Consider the following 22,553-nt stretch of genomic DNA (forward strand, 5'->3'; position numbering starts at 1 on the left):
ATACAATCCACCTGTGTGTAATCAAGTCTCCGTATAAATGCACCTGCACTCTGATAGTCTCAGAGGTCCGTAAAAAGCACAGAGAGCATCATGAAGAACAAGGAACACACCAGGCAGGTCCGAGATACTGTTGTGAAGAAGTTTAAAGCCGGATTTGGATACAAAAAGATTTCCCAAGCTTTAAACATCCCAAGGAGCACTGTGCAAGCGATAATATTGAAATGGAAGGAGTATCAGACCACTGCAAATCTACCAAGACCTGGCCGTCCCTCTAAACTTTCAGCTCATACAAGGAGAAGACTGATCAGAGATGCAGCCAAGAGGCCCATGATCACTCTGGATGAACTGCAGAGATCTACAGCTGAGGTGGGAGACTCTGTCCATAGGACAACAATCAGTCGTATATTGCACAAATCTGGCCTTTATGGAAGAGTGGCAAGAAGAAAGCCATTTCTTCAAGATATCCATAAAAAGTGTTGTTTAAAGTTTGCCACAAGCCACCTGGGAGACACACCAAACATGTGGAAGAAGGTGCTCTGGTCAGATGAAACCAAAATTGAACTTTTTGGCAACAATGCAAAACGTTATGTTTGGCGTAAAAGCAACACAGCTGAACACACCATCCCCACTGTCAAACATGGTGGTGGCAGCATCATGGTTTGGGCCTGCTTTTCTTCAGCAGGGACAGGGAAGATGGTTAAAATTGATGGGAAGATGGATGGAGCCAAATACAGGACCATTCTGGAAGAAAACCTGATGGAGTCTGCAAAAGACCTGAGACTGGGACGGAGATTTGTCTTCCAACAAGACAATGATCCAAAACATAAAGCAAAATCTACAATGGAATGGTTCAAAAATAAACATATCCAGGTGTTAGAATGGCCAAGTCAAAGTCCAGACCTGAATCCAATCGAGAATCTGTGGAAAGAACTGAAAACTGCTGTTCACAAATGCTCTCCATCCAACCTCGAGCTGTTTTGCAAGGAGGAATGGGAAAAAATGTCAGTCTCTCGATGTGCAAAACTGATAGAGACATACCCCAAGCGACTTACAGCTGTAATTGCAGCAAAAGGTGGCGCTACAAAGTATTAACTTAAGGGGGCTGAATAATTTTCAGTTTTTGATTTGTTAAAAAAGTTTGAAATATCCAATAAATGTCGTTCCACTTCATGATTGTGTCCCACTTGTTGTTGATTCTTCACAAAAAAATACAGTTTTATATCTTTGTTTGAAGCCTGAAATGTGGCAAAAGGTCGCAAAGTTCAAGGGGGCCGAATACTTTCGCAAGGCACTGTAGATGGAAGCAGAAGTATCGGAGCCTTTTTGGGATAAAACACAGGTACATCTTGTGTAGAAATGCGCCATGACAGTCTTCTCTCTAAGCTGAGGGGGTTTGACATGGGCCCCTCAGCACATGCTTAATGGCAGGGGTAATACTGGATATTTAAATAGCACCATTTCCTGCCATTCAAGGGCTGTCTTTAAACATAGCCCTCCAGTAATAAAAAGTGTCAGTGAAAAGTCATATTTTAGTAGCTCATAGAGAGTGAATATGCACTCAACATAATGTAGAGAATTAATACCTCTACAGTAGTCTACCTTGTTGGTGTGCCTATTTACATTTCTCCAAATATTGTGTGTGTGTGTGTGTGTGTGTGTGTGTTATCTTTTAATTCGATTCAATTGTTTTATTTCTGCATCCTGGCTTTAGTTGCTTAAAACCTCTTAAATGTAACTAAATGTAATCTATATAATTCCCAAAAGTAAGTATTTATCATAAGAGTAACTAGTAATGTTAAAATCTCACCTTTCTGTTAAAAAATAGTTATACATTGTTGTGGTGTATTCACCTTTGAGGACACAAGCTCAAGTACAAAGTACAAATATGATACAAATATAAAATATTTTATATTATGTGCCGCCTATTCAACAAAACTGCATGAAAAAAGCTTTAAATTACTTATATTTTTTCTAAACATAGAAAATATTTGGCATGGGTCCCCAGATCCTCAAAAAGTTCTACAGCTGCACCATCGAGAGCATCCTGACTGGTTGCATCACCGCCTGGTATGGCAACTACTTGGCATCTGACCGTAAGGCGCTACAGAGGGTACTACGTACGGCCCAGTACATCCCTGGGGCCCAGCTTCCTGCAATCCAGGACCTATATAATAGGCGGTGTCAGAGGAAAGCCCAAAAAATTGTCAGACTCCAGTCACCCAAGTCATAGACTGTTTTCTCTACTACCTCACGGCAAGCGGTACCGGAGCACCAAGTCTAGAACAAAAAGGCTCCTTAACAGCATCTACCCCCAAACCATAAGACTGCTGAACAATTCATCAAATGGCCACCACTATTACATTGACACCCCTCTCCCTCCATTTGTTTTGTACAATGCTGCTACTCACTGTTTATTATCTATGCATAGTCACTTCACCCCTACCTACAGTACGTGTACAAATTATCTCAACTAACATGTATCCCCGTACACTGACTCGGTACCGGTACCCCCTCTTGTTACTGTTTCATTGTATTACTCTATTTTTTACTTTTAGTTTTCTTGGTAAATATTTTCTTAACTCTTCTTGAGCTGCACTGTTGGCTATGGGCTTGTAATTAAGCATTTCATGGTAAGGTCTATATTTAATGTATTCGGCGCATGTGACAAATAAAGTTTGATTTGAATTCAAATCAATTTATAAAACAACTAGATATAAGATGCCACAATTCCTTATAACTGTAAAATATGTATTTGTATGTTTATTGCTAGAGAAAATGTGTACATTTTCTGAAGGTCTCTTGATCAAAACGTCTGCTGTAGCTTGGTTTCCTGAACTTGTTAGGAACTCGCCTTTCATCTTATGTTACTACTGTCCATCTATGACAATCAGAAAGTTTTTAAACTTTTTAAATCTATAAATAATTTGACATTACTGACTGTACAGTTGAAGTCGGAAGTTTACATACATCTTAGCCAAATACATTTAAACTCAGTTTTTCACATTTCCTGACATTTAATCCTAGTAAATATTCCCTGTTTTAGGTAAATTAGGATCATCACTTTATTTTAAGAATGTGAAATGTCAGAATAATAGTAGAGAGAATGATTTATTTCAGCTTTAATTTACATTCCCAGTGGGTCAGACGTTTACATACACTCAATTAGTATTTGGTAGCTTTGCCTTAAACAATTTAAACTTTGGTCAAACGTTTTGGGTAGCCTTCCACAAGCATCCCACAATAAGTTGGGTGAATTTTGTTCCATTCCTCCTGACAGAGCTGGTGTAACTGAGTCTGGGTTGTAGGCCTCCTTGCTTGCACAGGCTTTTTCAGTTCTGCCCACACATTTTCAATAGGATTGAGGTCAGGGTTTTGTGATGGCCACTCCAATACCTTGACTTTGTTGTCCTTAGGCGATTTTGACACAACTTTGGAAGTATGCTTGGGGTCATTGTCCATTTGGAAGACCCATTTGCGACCAAGCTTTAAATTCCTGACTGATGTCTTGAGATGTTGCTTCAATATATCCACATAATTTTCCTGCCTTATGAAGCTATCTATGTTGTGAAGTGCACCAGTCCCTCCTGCAGCAAATCACCCCAAAAAATGATGCCGTCACCCTCGTCCTTCATGGATGGGATGGTGTTCTTCAGCTTGCAAGCATCCCCCTTTTCCCTCCAAACATAACAATGGTCATTATGGCCAAACAGTTCTATTGTTGTTTCATCAGACCAGATGACATTTCTCCAAAAAGTACAATCTTTGTCCCCATGTGAAATTGCAAACCGTAGTCTGGCTTTTTTATGGCGGTTTTGGAGCAGTGGCTTCTTCCTTGCTGAGTGGCCTTTCAGATTATGTCGCTATAGAATTAGTTTTACTGTGGATATAGATACTTTTGTACCTGTGTCCTCCAGCTTCTTCACAAGGTCCTTTGCTGTTGTTCTGTGATTGATTTGCACTTTTCGCACCAAAGTAAATTCATCTCTAAAAGACAGAATGCATCTCCTTCCTGAGCGGTATGAAGGCTGTGAGGTCCCATGGTGTTTATACTTGCATACTATTGTTTGTACAGATGAACGTGGTACCTTCAGGCATTTGGAAATTGCTCCCAAGGATGAACCAGACATGTGGAGGTCTACAATTATTTTTCTGAGGTCTTGGCTGATTTCTTTTGATTTACCATGATTTCAAAGAGTCACTGAGTTTGAAGGTCGGGCTTGAAATACATCCACAGGCCCACCTCCAAATTATGTCAATTAGCCTATCAGAAGCTTCTAAAGCCATGACATAATTTTCTGGAATTTTCCAAGCTGTTTAAAAGCACAGTCAACTTAGTGTATGTACATTTCTGACCCAATGGGATTGTGATACAGTGAATTATAAGTGAAATAATCTGTCTATAAAAAATTGTTGGAAAAATGACTTGTGTCATGCACAAAGTAGATGTCCTAACCGGCTTGCCAAAGCTATAGTTTGTTAACAAGAAATTTGTGGAGTGGTTAAAAAATGAGTTTTAATGACTCCAACCTAACTGTATATAAACTTTTGACTTCAACTGTAAATCAATCTCTGAATTTGCTGGGTTCAGCCAGGAATTGGTGGTTAGTCGGAAGAGCGAATTAAATGGTAGGAGTGACATCCCAGCTTCAAGTGGTATCGGAGACATACTCCTGTGTCCGTGAGAATCAGGGCTCCCGCTCAATTACAAGCCATTTCGATCTATAGTGTCCACATATCGATTTATAAGCGAAAACTTCGGTCTGAACGGTTCCCAGAACCACACAGGTCCCCAAAACAGGAGACTTCACATCTGAGAGGTTTTTTAAGATCTGGGATGAGAATTCTCTCTTCTTTAGTAACAAGGCTACATACAGTACACCCTAGTATGGGTGCATAAGAGTTATAATTTTTACTCGCCAAATGTGTTCAAAACACAGATTGTGTTACCATTCAATTCATTAGTTGTGACTCGTACCCTGACTAGTTCCAGAAGCAGCATAACTGTAGGCATGGGAAGTAATGTTCCTGTTCACAGATGATTGGATTTCCTCCTGACATTGTTTATGAAGAATGATTATGAGACGGTCATTAACCAACACTTCACGCTACTAATCATGCAGACCTGTGTGCGTATTTGTTTGTGTGCCTGCTTGCGTGTGTTTGTGTCCATGTAATTGGAATGGGGGAAGAAATCCAATCAGCCTCATCTGCTTCCTCTGTCAGGTGGTTATTCTCTCTCTCTCTCTCTCCCACACACACACACACTTTCATGTTTCTTTCGACCCCATGAAATTGTATGGGGCTCATTTTTCTGGCATCGCAAATCTGTCAGTGAGTAACATGAGAATGTTTCTTTTGAAAAGGTGTGCTGTGATATTCATTTGAAATGGGTCCTTCTCTCAAAGCAGCCGCGGCAGTACGAGTATGACGGTCTCAGGGGCATTACAGTTGTGCTTTGTTTTAGTTCAGCATGAGCGTGAGCCTGGTTGTAGATTCACTGTACATGCTGCTGTTACCAGACATAGGTTCAAATATTATTTGATTTCTTTCAAGAGCTGCACACCAAAACTTTTCTGTAATTTCAACACTAAACACTGTAGAATGCACAGTAAAATACCTTGAATTTGTTCTACAGAATTAATTATGGTGCATTGTGGAAAATGTTGTGGGCAGGGATAGAGTCTCTGTGTCATTAACATACAGTATTTCAAGGCATGCCTTGTAAAAGGTGATATTTGTTGCACCTCTAGGTGAGAATGCTGTACCACCACAGAATACAGTAATTATACTGTATTTTAGGAATTATACAAACCTTGACCTGAAAATCTACAGTAATTTACTGGCCAATTACTGTCACCAATTTACTGTATTTCAGAACACAGTACCATGCCGCATGTTTGGAGCGGTGTCTTGTAAAAGGCTATATTTGTTGCACCCGTTAGTGAGAATGCTGTACGCATTTAAGTGATATGTGGTAGTAGTTCCCTAATAATTAAATGTTTATTGGGGATAGATCTGAGGGTCCGTGGTTCTTAAACCTTGAATGGTTGAATATGTAACCATTTGTGTTTGATCTGTTTTGGCCAGTAATCACAACCTGTTTGGAAACCTTTTTTTAGGCCTCTAGCAGTGCAAGTAATATAAAACACCAAGTATTTATTATTATGCTGTAATATACAAATGCCTAGCATCCAACCTACTTGCTCCAGTCCCTTGGAATTAGTGTTACATTTTGTAAAAATAGGTTTCTTACAGTTTATTAGTCACTTTTATGTTATTGTACTGTGTTTCCTTGATTTGATATTTTAGTAATTTACAGTAAGCTGTTATCAAGTTACCGTGAACATCTCAGTAAAGTATTGGCACTATCCAGAGATGGTCAGAGATCATAAGATATCTTGTGGTAATCACTATTATTTTGAAGACCAGTGTATCCTTAAATACAACATTTTCAGGAACTTAACTTGCGATCACTGTGAAATGTTTTTTTTTTTCCAACCTTGGTTGAGTTCATCGACTGTATTTATATTTTAATATGGATCCTCCATTAGCTGCTGCCAAGGCACAGTCTGTGCTGTTCCATAAGGTGTAGTTTTACCTGTTATTTTAATCAGATTTTACTGCTTGCATGAGTTACTTGATGTGGAATAGAGTTCCATGTAGTCATGGCTCTATGTAGTACTGTGTGTTTCCCACAGTCTGTTCTGGGTTTCGTGACTGTGAAGACACCTCTGGTGGCATGTCTTGTGGGGTATGCATGGGTTTCTGAGCTGTGGCTTGTCGTTTAAACAGGCGCCAACCCAGACAGGACGACCACATCAGTGACTCAACCCACTCAGGTGACACACCCCTCCCAGGGACGGTATGAGAGAGCCCCAGTAAGCCAGTGACTCAGCCCCTGTAATAGGGTAAGAGGCAGAGAATCCCAGTGGAAAGAGGGGAACCGGCCAGGCAGAGACAGCAAGGGCGGTTCGTTGCTCCAGAGCCTTTCCGTTCACCTTCCCACTCCTGGGCCAGACTACACTCAATCATATGACCCACTGAAGAGATGAGTCTTCAGTAAAGACTTAAAGGTTGAGACCGAGTTTGCGTCTCTTACATGGGTAAGCAGACCATTCCATAAAAAAAGCTGTTTGCTTAGAAATTCTAGGGACAATTAGGAGGCCTGTGTCTTGTGACCGTAGCGTACATGTAGGTATGTACGGCAGGACCAACTCAGAGAGATAGGTAGGAACAAGCCCATGTAATGCTTCATAGGTTAGCAGTAAAACCTTGAAATCAGCCCTTGCCTTGACAGGAAGCCAGTGTAGGGAGGCTAGCACTGAAGTAATATGATCACATTTTTTGGTTCTAGTCAGGATTCTGGCAGCCGTATTTAGAAAATAACTGAAGTTTATTTAGTGCTTTATCCCGGTAGCCGGAAAGTAGAGCATTGCAGTAGTCTAACCTAGAAGTGACAAAAGCACGGATTAATTTTTCTGCATCATTTTTGGACAGAAAGTGTCTGATTTTTGCAATGTTACGTAGATGGAAAAAAGCTGTCCTTGAAATGGTCTTGATATGTTCTTCAAAAGAGAGATCAGGGTTCAGAGTAACGCCGAGGTCCTTCACAGTTTTATTTGAGACGACTGTACAACCATTAAGATTAATTGTCAGATTCAACAGAAGATCTCTTTGCTTCTTGGGACCTAGAACAAGCATCTCTGTTTTGTCCGAGTTTAAAAGTAGAAAGTTTGCAGCCATCCACTTCCTTATGTCTGAAACACATGCTTCTAGAGACGGAAATTTTGGGGCTTCACCATGTTTCATTGAAATGTACAGCTGTGTGTCATCCGCATAGCAGTGAAAGTTAACATTATGTTTTCGAATGACATCCCCAAGAGGTAAAATATATAGTGAAAACAATAGTGGTCCTAAAACGGAACCTTGAGGAACACCGAAATTTACAGTTGATTTGTCAGAGGACAAACTATTCACAGAGACAAACTGATATCTTTCCGACAGATAAGTTCTAAACCAGGCCAGAACTTGTCCGTGTAGACCAATTTGGGTTTCCAATCTCTCCAAAAGAATGTGGTGATCGATGGCATCAAAGGCAGCACTAAGGTCTAGGAGCACGAGGACAGATGCAAAGCCTCGGTCTGATGCCATTAAAAGGTAATTTACCACCTTCACAAGTGCAGTCTCAGTGCTATGACGGGATCTAAAACCAGACTGAAGCATTTTGTATACATTGTTTGTCTTCAGGAAGGCAGTGAGTTGCTGCGCAACAGCCTTTTCTAAAATCAACTTGCTCAATTTCTACATTATTCAAAAAAATATTTAGTTGAGGTTTAGAGTTTGTCCCAAATACAATGCTTTAAGTTTTTTTTATATTAGGAGCTGCCCTGGGGAATTCCTGACTCTTCCTGGATTATGTTAGAGAGTCTTCTATTAAAGAAAAGTCTTTGTGTTCTGTTAGACATTCACAATATAGCAGAGGATGTAAAGCCATAACACATATGTTTTTCCAGCAGCAGGGTTATGATCGATAATGTCAAAAGCTGCACTGAAGTCTAACAGCTCCTATGATCTTCTTATTTTCAATATCTCTCAGCCAATTATCATTTGTGTAAGTGTTTACATGTCCCTATAAACTTGCTGAAAGTCGGTTGTTAATTGATTTACTGTTGAAATGGCATTGTATCTGGTCAAACTATTTTCTCCAAAAGTTTACTAAGAGTTGGTAACAGGCTGATTGGTCAGCTGTTTGATTGCTTTGCTGTTCTTGGGAAGTGGAATTACTTTTGCTTCCCTCCAGGCCTGATGGCTCACACTTTCCTGTAGGCTTAGATTTAAGAGATGGCAGATAGTAGTGGCAATATAGTCCGCTATCATCCTCAGTCATTTTTCGTCCAAGTTGTAAGACGGTTTGTCATTAATGATAGAAAACAATCCATTTTTTCACCTTTTCCACGCTAGGTCTGGATGATATTTATTGAATACATTTGATTCATTTGAATGTATGTTTTTGCGCAATATTCCAAATGTGTTTATTGCAAGAACCAAAGTTTTTTGTATCTTTCATTTTTTCAGCGTTTATGTCCTCTTGTTCTCATGTTTTTTTGTCTCATCTCATTTGTTCCTTCTGTGCTGTGTGCACCTCCCATTTACAACATAGATCTGAATATAATGACTAGATGTTCATGTCTCTGTTCTAACAATTAAAGTTGTTGTCCCAAAGGCACAAAGGCAGGTGACAAGCTTCCCAGCTAGCACAGTGGATCTGGGCTGATTCCGGCTGAGAGTCGGGGCACACAGCTGAGAATCAGACTCGGCCGACGTCATGTGGACCGAGTCTTGGCCGCCCTCAGCAGTATTACTTATGACTAGCATGCAGAGATTGAGCTTGAGCTGATTCCGTTGTGAGTTATCTGGCCCAAATGTATTACTTGGGGCTTGGGCCGATTCCGGTGAGAGTTATCTGGCCCAAATGTATATATTACTTAGGGCTCGGCCAATTCCTGTGTTAGTTATTTGGCCCAAATGTACAGTGGCTTGCGAAAGTATTCACCCCCCTTGGCATTTTTCCTATTTTGTTGCCTTACAACCTGGAATTTAAAAAAAAAGATTTTTAAGGGGGTTGTATCATTTGATTTACACAACATGCCTACCACTTTGAAGATGCTAAATATTTGTATATTTACAAAAAACAATAAACAACAAAACAGAAAACTTGAGCGTGCATAGTTATTCACCCCCCCAAAGTTAATACTTTGTAGAGCCACCTTTTGCAGCAATTACAGCTGCAAGTCTGTATGTCTCTATAAGCTTGGCACATCTAGCCACTTGGATTTTTGCCCATTCTTCAAGGTAAAACTGCTCCAGCTCCTTCAAGATGGATGAGTTCCGCTGGTGTACAGCAATCTTTAAGCGTCATATCACAGATTCTCAATTCTCAATTGGGTCATTGTCCTGCTGGAAGGTCAACCCCCATCCCAGTCTCATATCTCTGGAAGACTGAAACAGGTTTCCCTCAAGAATTTCCCTGTATTTAGTGCCATCCATCATTCGTTAAATTCTGACCAGTTTCCCAGTCCCTGCCGATGAAAAACATCCCCACAGCATGATGCTGCCACCACCATGCTTCACTTTTGGATGTTGTTCTCAGGGTGATGAGAGGTGTTGGGTTTGCACCAGACATAGGATTTTCCTTGATGGCCAAATAGCTACATTTTTGTCTCATCGGGGCAGAATATCTTCTTCCATATGTTTGGGTAGTCTCCCACATGCCTCCCACAACACCAAACGTGTTTGCTTATTTTCTTCTTTAAGCAATGGTTTTTTTCTGGCCACTCTTCCGTAAAGCCCAGCTCTGTGGAGGGTACAACTTAAAGTGGTCCTATGGACAGAAACTCCAATCTCCGCTGTGGATCTTTGCAGCTCCTTCAGTGTTATCTTTGGTCTCTTTGATGCCTCTCTGATTAATGCCCCTCTTGCGTGGTCCGTTAGTTTTGGTGGGCAGCCCTCTCTTGCTAGGGTGGTGCCATATTCTTTCCATTTGTTGATAATGTATTTCACGGTGCTCCGTGGGACGTTCAAAGTTTCTGATATTTTTTATAACCCAACCTTGATCTGTACTTCTCCACAACTTTGTCCTTGACCTGTTTGGAGAGCTCCTTGGTCTTCATAGTGCCGCTTGCTTGGTGGTGCTCCTTGCTTAGTGGTGTTGCAGACTCAGGGGCCTTTCAGAACAGGTATATACTGAGATCTTATGATAGATCATGTGACACTTATTGCACACAGGTGGACTTTATTTAACTAATTATGTGACTTCTGAAGGTAATTGGTTGCACAAGATCTTATTTAGGGGCTTCATAGAAAATGGGGTGAATACATATGCATGCACCACTTTTGTAACGGTTTTCCTCCTTGGAAGGAGAGGCGGACCAAAATGCAATGTGGTTGAAGTTCATGTTTTTTAATGAGAAAACTAAACATGAACATAATACAAAATGTGTAAAAACCGAAACAGCCCTATCTGGTGCAACAAACACAAAGACAGGAAACAACTACCCACAAAACCCAACACAACACAGGCTACCTAAATATTGGTTCCCAATCAGAGACAAATGACTAACACCTGCCTCTGATTGAGAACCATATCAGGCCCAAACACAGAAACAGACAAACTAGACATTCAACATAGACTGCCCACTCAGATCACACCCTGACCAAACAAAACATAGAAACATACAAAGCAAACTATGGTCAGGGTGTGACACCTTTCCCGTTATTAATTTTTTTGAATTGTTTTAAACAATTACCTTTTTCATTTCCCTTCAGCTATTTGGAATGTTTTGTGTATGTCTATTACATGAAATTTAAATAAAAATCAATTTAAATTACAGGTTGTAATGAAAAAAACAGGAAAAACACCAAGGGGGTAAATACTTTTGCAAGGCACTGTATTACATGTGGCTCGGTGTGATTCCAGGGATAGTTATCTGGCCCAAATGTATTACTTGGGGCTCGGGCCCATTGGGGCTACTCTCTAGCAGATTATTACATGGGCTGCTTTATATAATTAACATTTCATTATTTATTTTCTCAATATTTTCTCAATGTTTCCGTGATAAAAAAATACAATTAACATTTAAATTAAATTCTTTAAGAATCCTGTGTAGTACTCTAGTATTTTGATACTTTGTGCAAGGCAATTGATAAGCTGCGCCTCCCGAGTGGGGCAGCGGTCTAAGACACTGGATCGCAGTGCAAACTGCCTTGCGACAGATTCTGGTTTGAGACCCGTGCCGTCCGTGGCCGGGAGACCCATGAGTTGACGCACATTTGGCCCAGCATAGTTCGAGTTAGAGGAGGGTTTGGCGGGCCGGGATGTCATCGCGCTGTGGTGGGCCTTGTACATGTTTTGTTTTTGTGGATAGGTATAATTTGTATTTATAAAATGTATAATAGTAAAAATTACTAAATTGGGTAGTTTGGTATACTTTTATTTAAATTTGCATCGGACCGTATCTGGGGGGATTCTGGTAAAAAGTTGGCTGAATCCCGGTAGACAGAAATGGGCCGATGTACTTGGGCCGATTCTGGGCAGTCATTAATTTTGAGTCGATTCCTGGCTGATTCAATCAGTTCGCATCTTGGCCGATTCCTCAATCCTAGCTGGGTTAGGTCTAAAATATGCCCATAGATACGCATTGGGATTATTTTGGACACATTTTGGCGAGAGTGAATACTATCGCTTCACCTCTTCCCACCCTGTTTACACACACGCAGATCAAGTACCTCTCCTGCCACGCACACTAGCTAAATTGAGAGATCACTTCCTCCTCTCTGACAAGCCGTTTCAACTCACTATTTGCATTTGAGGATTCGTCCAACAGAATCGGTCATGTGAACACCGAAACACATTGAGACATTATTTTGCTGTAAGAGGAGAAGTTAACCTCTTGAACGCTACTTTTTTTTATTTCTCAACTATTCAAATTGCGCGCAGAGCAGACACTACACACTGCTCAGTTTTGCGGTAGGAGGAAGTGCTTGAAGCATTTTAGCCAAAGACTGTTACACTAGCTGTATAGTCTGTGTTTTATAAATGTGCAACAGGCATATAACACAATTATTTGAGGAAACTGCCAACTCGTTCTCATTCTGAGAAATAAGGTAGGCCACTTGATTTCAACATCTGAACAAAGTGGACAGGCTATCATGCTGTTCAAACAGTTGGAGACAGAAAGAAGCGTGTGTTCATAACAATACATCTGTTCTGCCTTGTTCAGTAGCAAATAGATCCAATTGAAATAAAGATCAGCTGGCTACTTATTAGCATGTGGGCTTTTGCTTGAGAGATTGTTTATGAGACCTGTTGTCACGATCGTCGTATGGAGGGGACCAAAGCGCAGCGTGGTGTGAATACATTCATCTTTATTTAATGAAGAACACGAAGAACAAAAAACAACAAAACGATTAAGACGACCGTGGCCGCTATATAAACAATGTGCTAACGTGCAACATAACATAGACAATAACCCACGAAATACACAAAGAAGATGGCTGCCTAAATATGGTTTCCAATCAGAGACAACGATAAACACCTGCCTCTAATTGAGAACCAATCTAGGCAACCATAGACCAACATAAACACCTAGATGAAACCAACCCCATAAATCTACAAAAAAACCTAGACAGTCCAAATACCCTAGCATGAGACAAAAACACACATATCACCCATGTCACACCCTGACCTAACCAAAATAATAAAGAAAACAAAGAATACTATGGTCAGGGCGTGACAATACCCCCCCACAAAGGTGCGGACTCAAAAACCTAATCTAAAGGGGAGGGTCCAGGTGGGCCTCTTTCACTGCGGCGGCTCGGGTGCTGGACGTGGACCCCACTCCACCATAGTCTTTTTCCGCTTTTGTGGCCTCCTAGGAACGGCAGCCCTACTAAAGGGCCCCACTGGGCTGAGGGGCAGCTCCGGACAGACGGGAGACTCTGGCAGCTCAGGACAGACGAGGCGCACTGTAGGCCTGGTGCGTGGTGCCGGCACTGGTGGTACTGGGCCGAGGACACACACCTCAGTGCGAGTGCGGGGAGGAGGAACAGGGAGAACTGGGCTCTGGCGACGCACAGGAAGCCCGGTGCAGGGGCTGCCACCGGAGGGCTGGTGCGTGGAGATGGCACCGGATAGACCGGACAGAGAAGGCGCACTGGAGATCTGGAGCACCGAGCCTGCCCAACCTTACCTGGTTGAATACTCCCCGTAGCCCGACCAGTGCGGCCTATTCTGCTGGCGAACCGGGGACACCATGCGTAAGGCTTGTGCCATGTATGCCAGCCCGAGGAGACGCACTGGAGACCAGATGCGTAGAGCTGGCTTCATGGCACCTGGCTCGATGCCCACTCTAGCACGGCCGATACGAGGAGCTGGAATGTACCGCACCGGGCTATGCATCCGCACCGGGGACACCGTGCGCACCACAGCATAACACGGTGCCTGCCCGGTCCCTCTCGCTCTCCGGTAAACACAGGAAGTTGGCGCAGATCTCATACCTGGCTTCGCCACACTCCCTGTGTGCCACCTCCCAATACATTTTTGGGGCTGACTCTCGGGCTTCCAACCACGCCGCCGTGCTGCCTCCTCATACCTGCGCCTCTCTGCCTTCGCTGCCTCCAGCTCTGCCTTGGGACGACGATATTCCCCTGGCTGTGCCCAGGGTCCTCTCCCGTTTAAAATCTCCTCCCACGTCCGGAAGTCCTGCGATTACTGCTGCTGTCCGTTACCACACTGCTTGGTCCTTGGTTGGTGGGTTATTCTGTCACGATCGTCGTATGGAGTAGACCAAAGCGCAGTGTGGTTAGAATACATTCTTCTTTATTTAATGAAGAACACTTAAACAAAAACCAACAAAACGATTAAGACAAACGTGACCACTATATAAACAATGTGCTAACGTGCAACATAACATAGACAATAACCCACAAAATACACAAAGAGGATGGCTGCCTAAATATGGTTCCCAATCAGAGACAACGATAAACACGTGCCTCTAATTGAGAACCAATCTAGGCAACCATAGACCAACATAAACACCTAGATGAAAACAACCCCATAAATCTACAAAAAACCCTAGACAGTACAAACACCCTAGCATGAGACAAAAACACACATATCACCCATGTCACACCCTGACCTAACCAAAATAATAAAGAAAACAAAGAATACTAAGGTCAGGGCGTGACACCTGTGATAATTGTCTATAATGCCTGCTACAATAAGTTATTATTAGTGAATGTGCTTTATGCATGGTTCTGTTCAAATTTGTAACAAAAAGGCCCTTTTCACATTCAGACGTGAAAGCCAGATCTGTGATTATTGCGAAAAAGCAGGTTAAACTATTTTGACAAAATATTTAAATTATTATTGGGGCTTATATTTAGCCTAATTTCACACACCCAGAATTCATTATATTATTGCTGACTGTTTGAAATGCATTGTAACCAAAATTTTTCAACATCTTATTTTGAGAAATATATATATATATATATATATATATATATATATATATATATATATATATATATATATATATATATATATATTGTGAATCGCCCATAAATGTGAAAGAAATCGAGATGTGATTTTTAGGCCATATCGTCCAGCCCTATTCCACACTCACTTTACGGTAATCAAAATTACAAAAACATTTCATAATTTTGTCTGATACTCATGGATGTGTTTGCTAGTCTTCTCAATGAAAAAATTGTTAAAGTAGTTGGCAATATCAGTGGGTTTTGGGATGAATGAGCCATCTGATTTAATGAACGATGGAGCTGAGTTTGCCTTTTTGTCCAAAATGTCATTTAAAGTGCTCCAAACCTTTTGTTCAGTTTAGTCACCTGATTTCTCAATTTACAATGCTGTGCAGCCAGACTTATTCCTAAATTCCCCTTTACCATAGGAATTACTACAAAACCTCTTGTATGACCTCTTATACACTATATTAGGCCCATCCTTTGGAACTTTGGTTTTCCTAGATATGGCTACTTTATTATGATCACTACATTCTCTCACAGGTAGACATGACAGTGATATTTATGTTCAAACTGATAGTGCAGGGTGAACTGCACACAGTGGGCTTCCTACTAGGGCAAATCTTCTCAGTGCTAACAGCATAACTCAGGTTCAAAAGCGTATAATTACTGCTGACAATAGCTGTAGGATTGACAGAGGTATTTAGGGGAGTTAGAGGGACATAAATTAGGTTACTTATATTATGACTGCCAACACCCCTGGGACAATGTACATTTGCAGCAGCAATACGACAATTCAGCGACACAATGGCAGGGATTATTTGATCAGGGCTTGGGTCACTGATAAGTCATTGTCTCAATGCAGCCTTGAAATGCATGGACAGGGTCCAGGAACCAAGATGATTTGGATGGACTCCTTCCAGGACAAGAGCATCGGACAAGAGCCGCTGCTAAATGACCAAAATGTTCATGTAAAAATTTAAACTTGCAAAGAACACTGGGTAATATGTCACTGGGTAATTACAGTAATATGATGTAATTATATTTGGTACTGTAATTAGATTACAGTAACTGGCTTGGTAAAATGTTGGTACCATAAATGGATTACAGTAGCTGTACTGTAACATAAATTACAGTAACTTACTGACCAATTGCTGCCAGTAAGTTAAAGTACAATTTTAAGGGAATGTTTTACAGTGCAGTCTAAACATTTTTTTCTGTGCTCAGTTGAGGCACTATTTATAAGTAATCACTACCAATTTCAAGTAAACAAATGAATGCATTCTGTTTAGTTTGGCTTGACTGAGACACATACGTGGACTCTACAGGCTGCTGTAACAGGTTGTAAGTGGACAGCCAGAGAGGTTGATTCTGTGTTTAGTTGAAGCACCGCTCAGTCATAAGCAATCAGTACCATGCTCAAGAAAACATTCTCACTAGCTCCTTCAACTCAAGACAATACGCTTTGGATAAAAGTTTGCAGCATTAACTCACTTTTTCATTATTTTTCATATACATTTTGTTTCATGCTTTCTTCTTGGTGACTTGCCATTTAAGGGGCATTAGATTGTTCCCTCTGAAGAACCGGTTAAGGGTCAGACTTACCAATAAATCTAACTGCCGATAGGTACTTAACTACCGACAGACACTGTGGCAGAGGTGCTAATTTTTTGTTGTTCTCGTAAAACTGTTCTATCGCCGATTTAGTTTGTTTAAATCCTACAGGCCACCAGGTGGGAGTAGCTTGTTCGGCTTGTGCCTGCTGTAGCTAATGTAAGCTAACTAGCAAGATGACGGTAATGTTGTTGCTAGTTAGCCAGAATTTGAAGTAATCCCTTGTTGATACTAACCAGATGGCCACAACTAGATAACTAGCGTAATTAAATCACAATGGATCCATTTTTTAAACGAACCAGCTGCCAGTTAGCTGTCAAGTAGCTAGCAAGCTCTGTTATGCTAATCAACAATGCTTACCATTTTGCTAACATTAGCTTGCAAGCAAACTGGCACTGGCAATATGGGATAATGGAGAGTGAATTGCATTATTTCTTCATCATCTTGCTAGATAGCTAGCTTGGTAAAGCATTTAGTGTTCTCTGTATTGTGCTGCATTTACCACCCCATTCTTTTCATATGAAGTGTACACTACATGACCAAAAGTATGTGGACACCTGCTTGTTAAACATCTCGTTCCAAAATCATGGGCATTGGTATGAAGTTCATCTCCCCTTCGCTGCTATAACAGCCTCCACTCTTCTGGAAAGGATTTCCACAAGAGCATTAGTGAGGTCGGGCACTGATGTTGGGCAGTTAGGCCTGGCTCGCAGTCGGTGTTCCAATTCATCCCAAAGGTGTTCGATGGGTTTGAGGTCAGGGCTCTATGTAGGCCAGTCAAGTTCTTCCACACCAATCTCGACAAACCATTTCTGTATGGACCTCGCTTTGTGCACAGGGGCATTGTCATGCAGGAAAGGGCCTTCCCCAAACTGTTTGCTCAAAGTTGGATTCACAGAATTGTCTGAAATGTCACTGTATGCTGTATCGTTAAGATTTCCTTTCACTAGAACTAAGGGGCTTAGCCCAAACCATGAAAAACAGCCACAGACCATTATTCCTCCTCCACCAAACTTGACAGTTGGCACTATGCATATCGTCAGGTAGTGTCCGTCGAGCTGCCAGATGATTAAGCGTGATTCATCACTCCAGAGAATGTGTTCCCACTGCTCCAGAGTCAAATGGAGGTGAGTTTACACCACTCCAGCCGACGCTTGGCATTGCACATTGATAATTTTAATCTTGTGTGTGGCTTCTCGGTCATGGAAACCCATTTCATGAAGCTCCTGGCAAACAGCCTGTGCTGCCTTGCTTCCAGAGGCAGTTTTGAACTCAGTATTGAGTGTTGCAACCAAAGAAAGACCATTTTTACGTGCTTTAGCACTAGGCGGTCACATTCATTGAGCTTGTGTCGCCTACCACTTCATCACTGAGCCGTTGTTGCTGCTAGATGTTTCCACTTCACAAAAACAGCACTTACAGTTGACCGGGGCAGTTCTAGCAGGGCAGAAATTTGATGAACTTGTTGGAAAGGTGGCATCCTATGACAGTGCCATGTTGAAAGTCACTGAGCTTTCAGTAAGGCCATTCTATTGCCAATTTTTCCTATGGAGATTGCATGGCTGTGTGCTCGAGTGTATACACCTGTCAGCAACGGGTGTGGCAGAAATAGCCAAGTCCACTTATTTGAATGGGTTTCCACATACTTTTGTATATAGTGTATGTGACTGCCTACAGTAGCTAGCTAACTTATGAGCAGGTGTTCATTATCAAACGGAACCTAACAAAACAAACACTTATTCAAGCACAAAACGCCTTAGCTAGATGTAAAGACTTGTTCTAGAAAAGAAAGCTCTATTCTGCACATGGTTGGCAGGTCTAGCTACATTTTCCAGTTAAATTACCACTCAAAACTCACCCACAAGTCCTTAAAACTAGCTCAACATTTGTTGGTTGCAACAAGTGGTCTTGCCACATTTATCCAATAGGAGTCTCCATAATGGAAATCAAAATACACTGGTACAATTGCATTACCTTGTTCTCTGCATTCTTTGTTATTGGTTTATGACACCAAATGATTTAATCTGAACTATAGAATGATTAATAGTTAATGGCTAAGATTATTATTTTTGGTTCAGAAAACATTATTGTGAAATGGTGTTAACACAATGTTAAACATTGTAATAGTGTTTAATACAAGTCACATTGCTATTTCTTTTTTGTACTTTCAACTGGAGTATAAAAATCGAAATGCCCCAACAGTTTGCTTTATTGGCATCTTTAATTTAATAAAAATTTAAATTAATGTATTTGCTCCAGCCGGATATCTCAGTCATCCATCCCTCGGAGCAAGGTGGAAAGGAAAGAGTGAGAGGAGATCCATCATGAGTCAGTCAAGAGTTTTATTCTAATAGTAGGGGGTGGAGTACACCAGGAAAAGGAACCTCTTTTTCCATTTTTCTTGTCAATTCTGTAGGCTCCCCCACATGGAGGTTCGTGCTCTCTGATTGGCTCAAAGTCAAGACCTCAACCACTGAAGAGCATTGCGATTCTACAAGTAGACACGGAAGATTTGTCTGTACCAGGTTGGTACACTGTAGGGAAGTATTTTGTTCTAGCAAGAGGGAATGGCCTCCTGCTGTGCTAACTACCTACCGTAGTCAGATTTCTCTGTGTCTGTACCATTATTTGAATGGTCTTTACTGTAGCTCTATTCTATTTTTTCAGACAGGTTGAGTTTAAACTGAAAATCAATGAGTGTTCTTTTTAAACTCCTTCACCTCACAAACAGGATTAGCGTTCCAGCTGGTTAGAGAGAGTCAGTCTGCATGTTTTCAGGCAAATAACGACTTCTACATACTCAAGACATGCTTTGCTAAACCCCAATCCAACCCAACCCCTCTGTCTCTCTGTCTTCTCTTTTCTTCTCAGCCAATCAGTGGTAGGTTAGGTGGGAGAGAGTTGGAGGAGTCTGGTTGTACCTGTGTAAAATCAAACCTGCAACAAACCCTCCCATTGGCTCAGACCCCTGAAAACACCTCCCCCAAAACCCTGGCTTGAAACTCAACACCTGTGACATCACAGTGTAGCATGGGCAGTGGCTTTGCTGGCCTGTTCAGAACTTTGTGGGTATTCATTGGAGAGTGTCCCAGGAGAGATTGAGCTCCAGTGACCCCAGCAAGGCTCCCCACACCATTGGTAGGATTCAGTGGAATCTTTACAGACGGTGGCCATTTCACACAGCATAGTAAGGAGAGGGCCAGGCAGCTCGAGGCAAAGGAGTAAAGACACAACCAGAGTTAGACTACTTAGCAGCCAACCTGAAATGCTGCAACCTTCCTTCTTTCCCAGTTTCTTTCCCTCCACCTGTAGTGGCTAGTCCCCACCACCCTGGTCTCTCTCTCTCTCTGACTGCAGACTGACTGAGGTTTTGTGCTAAAGGACTAAAGGATATTGAGTAGAATCTTGTATGTATTTTTGAGGAATGACAGCAGTTTCAAAGACAAGTTTTATTTCCTGAGGAGTTTCCTTTATTGTGTATTTTTCATTTGGACATTGAAATGGGTAAGTGTGGCTCTTTACTGCATTTTGTTTTGTTGTTCTGAAAATGTATTATATAGCAGAAGTGGTCAAGTGCAAAGAATTTAAAGGAAAGTTGGTATTGGATGAATTTATATTTTGGTGATTAAAGCGATTCTCAGTTTTGTTATTTTATCTAGAGCCAGATCTGTCTGTCTGGTCTTGTTAGAATTGCAAATTCTGACTTCAACTGTTTCTGTCTGTTAACAAAGTAACCCCACTTGGTCAAAGTAAACACACATACATACACACAAAGCAGTCACAGAGCGTCGACTAAAGACTAGCGCCTCTAATAGTTGTCCTCTGGCCAATCTTTGCCCTGAGATACCTGTACTAAGGTGAGACTAAGTTGCCAAGTTGAGAGTTTGTGTGTGAGCATGTAGATTCAAGGGGCCTGTGTGTGTTCTCCACAAGTCCCCATCTCCCACGGTAATATTAGCATACTTCACCCAAAACCAGTATCTATACTATCCCTGTAGTTTTTTTAAATAACAACCTCAGTTTTAGAAAGCTATACTTGTTTCGCAACTTGGCATTAATGCAGTAGATAAAGATTCAAGAGGTTAAATAAAGGAACTGTAATTCAACTTTTTATTGTGCCTGCCTGCTTGGGAAAATCTAAATATATTCTTCTGAAGATAAGGAATGAAAGCATTGTTTTTTGTGAATGTTCCGCATGAAAGATAGTGGCCTCAATGAGAACATTAATTTGTTTTCAAAAGGGATATACACTACCGTTCAGAAGTTTGGGGTCACTTAGAAATAGGAGCTAGCAAGAGGACAAGTACATTAGAGTGTCTAGTTTGAGAAACAGATGCCTCACAAGTCCTCAACTGGCAGCTTCATTAAATAGTACCCGCAAAACACCAGTCTCAACGTTACCAGTAAGGAGTTAACTCTGGGATGTTGGCCTTCTAGGCAGAGTTCCTCTGTCCATTGTCTGTGTTTTTCTGCCCATCTTAATCTTCTTTAAATCAGCACAACAGTTTTAAGATGTGCTAACATAATTGTAAAAGGGTTTTCTAATGAGCCTTTTTAAATGATGAACTTAGATTAGCTAACACAACGTGCCATTGGAACACAGATGTGATGGTTGCTGATAATGGGCCTCCGTACGCCTATGTAGATATTCCATAAAAAATCTGCAGTTTCCATCTGCAATAGTCATTTACAACATTAACAATGTCTTCACTGTATTTCTGATCAATTTGATGTTATTTTAATGCACAAAAAAATGAGCTTTTCTTTCAAAACAAGGACATTTCTAAGTGACCCCAAACTTTTTAAAGGTAGAGTAAGTAGTCAAATGATAAAGAAAATAGGCCAGTTTCTATGAACTGGTGAACCCGTTCTTCTTTCATTGATAATGCACTCCATCAGATAGACATGTATTTGGGTGAAAAGGTAGTTTCCCTGAACAAGCTGTCTCTTACTTTGTTCACCAGAAAACTGAGAGCTTCTCAAGGGAGAGATTGCATTTCAGCAGCTAGGCATACGGTTGTGTCCCAAATGGCACACTATTCCCTATGTAGTGACCATCTTTTGACAAGGGCCCATATGGAATAGGATGCAGGATATTGTAAGCAGGCTGATTCAACAATCCATCTCTACAGTCTGTTAGTCTTTTATTTAGAGAAGTCACCATTTACCTCTTGGTGGCCTATATGTTGCTATACCTCACTCTGGGGCCACTTCACAGCCAGCTAGCTCCTATTCAAAATGACACAGTCTGTGTGTGTGTGCAGGTGACCCCTAGCTAACAGAGGAAAAATCTCTACGGGTCCATACAGGCAGGGAACAAATTCCAGTAGTGAGCAGTTCTGGACACAAATTGGTGCGCCTGGCACCTACTACCATACCCTGTTCAGCCCCTGAGCCCCCCGTCTGCCTGTTTCGTCAACCCTGGCCCCCAGCCCGATGCCATACAGCAGGAATCTGAGAGCAGGCTTTGCTGTGCTCACGGCAGGTTAATTGCATTGCAGATTCCTCCACTAATGTAGCTAATCCCTGTAAAACAACACATTTCACATTTGTGGAGGCTATGTTTGTGTTCTGGTCTGCAGGTTAGCATTTTTTCATCATGAATCTTGGTTCTGAATGCAGCTCTGCACAGTGGTCATTAAATCTGATTTTTAACACTAACCTGAACAATAATTTTAACCTCATGCTAACCCTAGTGCCTAACCCTTTCCTTTCTTCAGGATTGGTGGGTCACCTGCGGGACGGTTGAGCTAACATAGGCTAAAGCGATTAGCATGAGGTTGTAAGTAACAAGAATATTTCCCAGGACATAGACATATCTGATATTGTCAGAAAGCTTAAATTCTTGTTAATCTAACTGCACTGTCCAATTTACAGTAGCTATTACAGTGAAATAATGCCAT

At 41.4% G+C, this 22,553-nt stretch overlaps 1 protein-coding gene across 5 annotated transcripts in view; it reads left to right on the forward strand.

The window, feature by feature from the left end:
- The first annotated feature begins 19,670 nt into the window (after positions 1-19,670).
- Positions 19,671-22,553, forward strand: part of LOC110521733 (receptor-type tyrosine-protein phosphatase F) — a 345,140-nt gene continuing 342,257 nt past the window's right edge. For all 5 annotated transcript variants that reach the window (XM_036968462.2, XM_090231901.1, XM_036968469.2 and 2 more), the window contains exon 1: positions 19,671-20,154. The gene's annotated coding sequence lies outside the window, so the exon portion shown is untranslated. The remainder of the gene's footprint in view (positions 20,155-22,553) is intronic.

Source organism: Oncorhynchus mykiss, chromosome 4, assembly GCF_057628025.1.
Source record: "Oncorhynchus mykiss isolate SJ-2025 chromosome 4, ASM5762802v1, whole genome shotgun sequence".
NCBI lineage: Eukaryota > Metazoa > Chordata > Actinopteri > Salmoniformes > Salmonidae > Oncorhynchus > Oncorhynchus mykiss.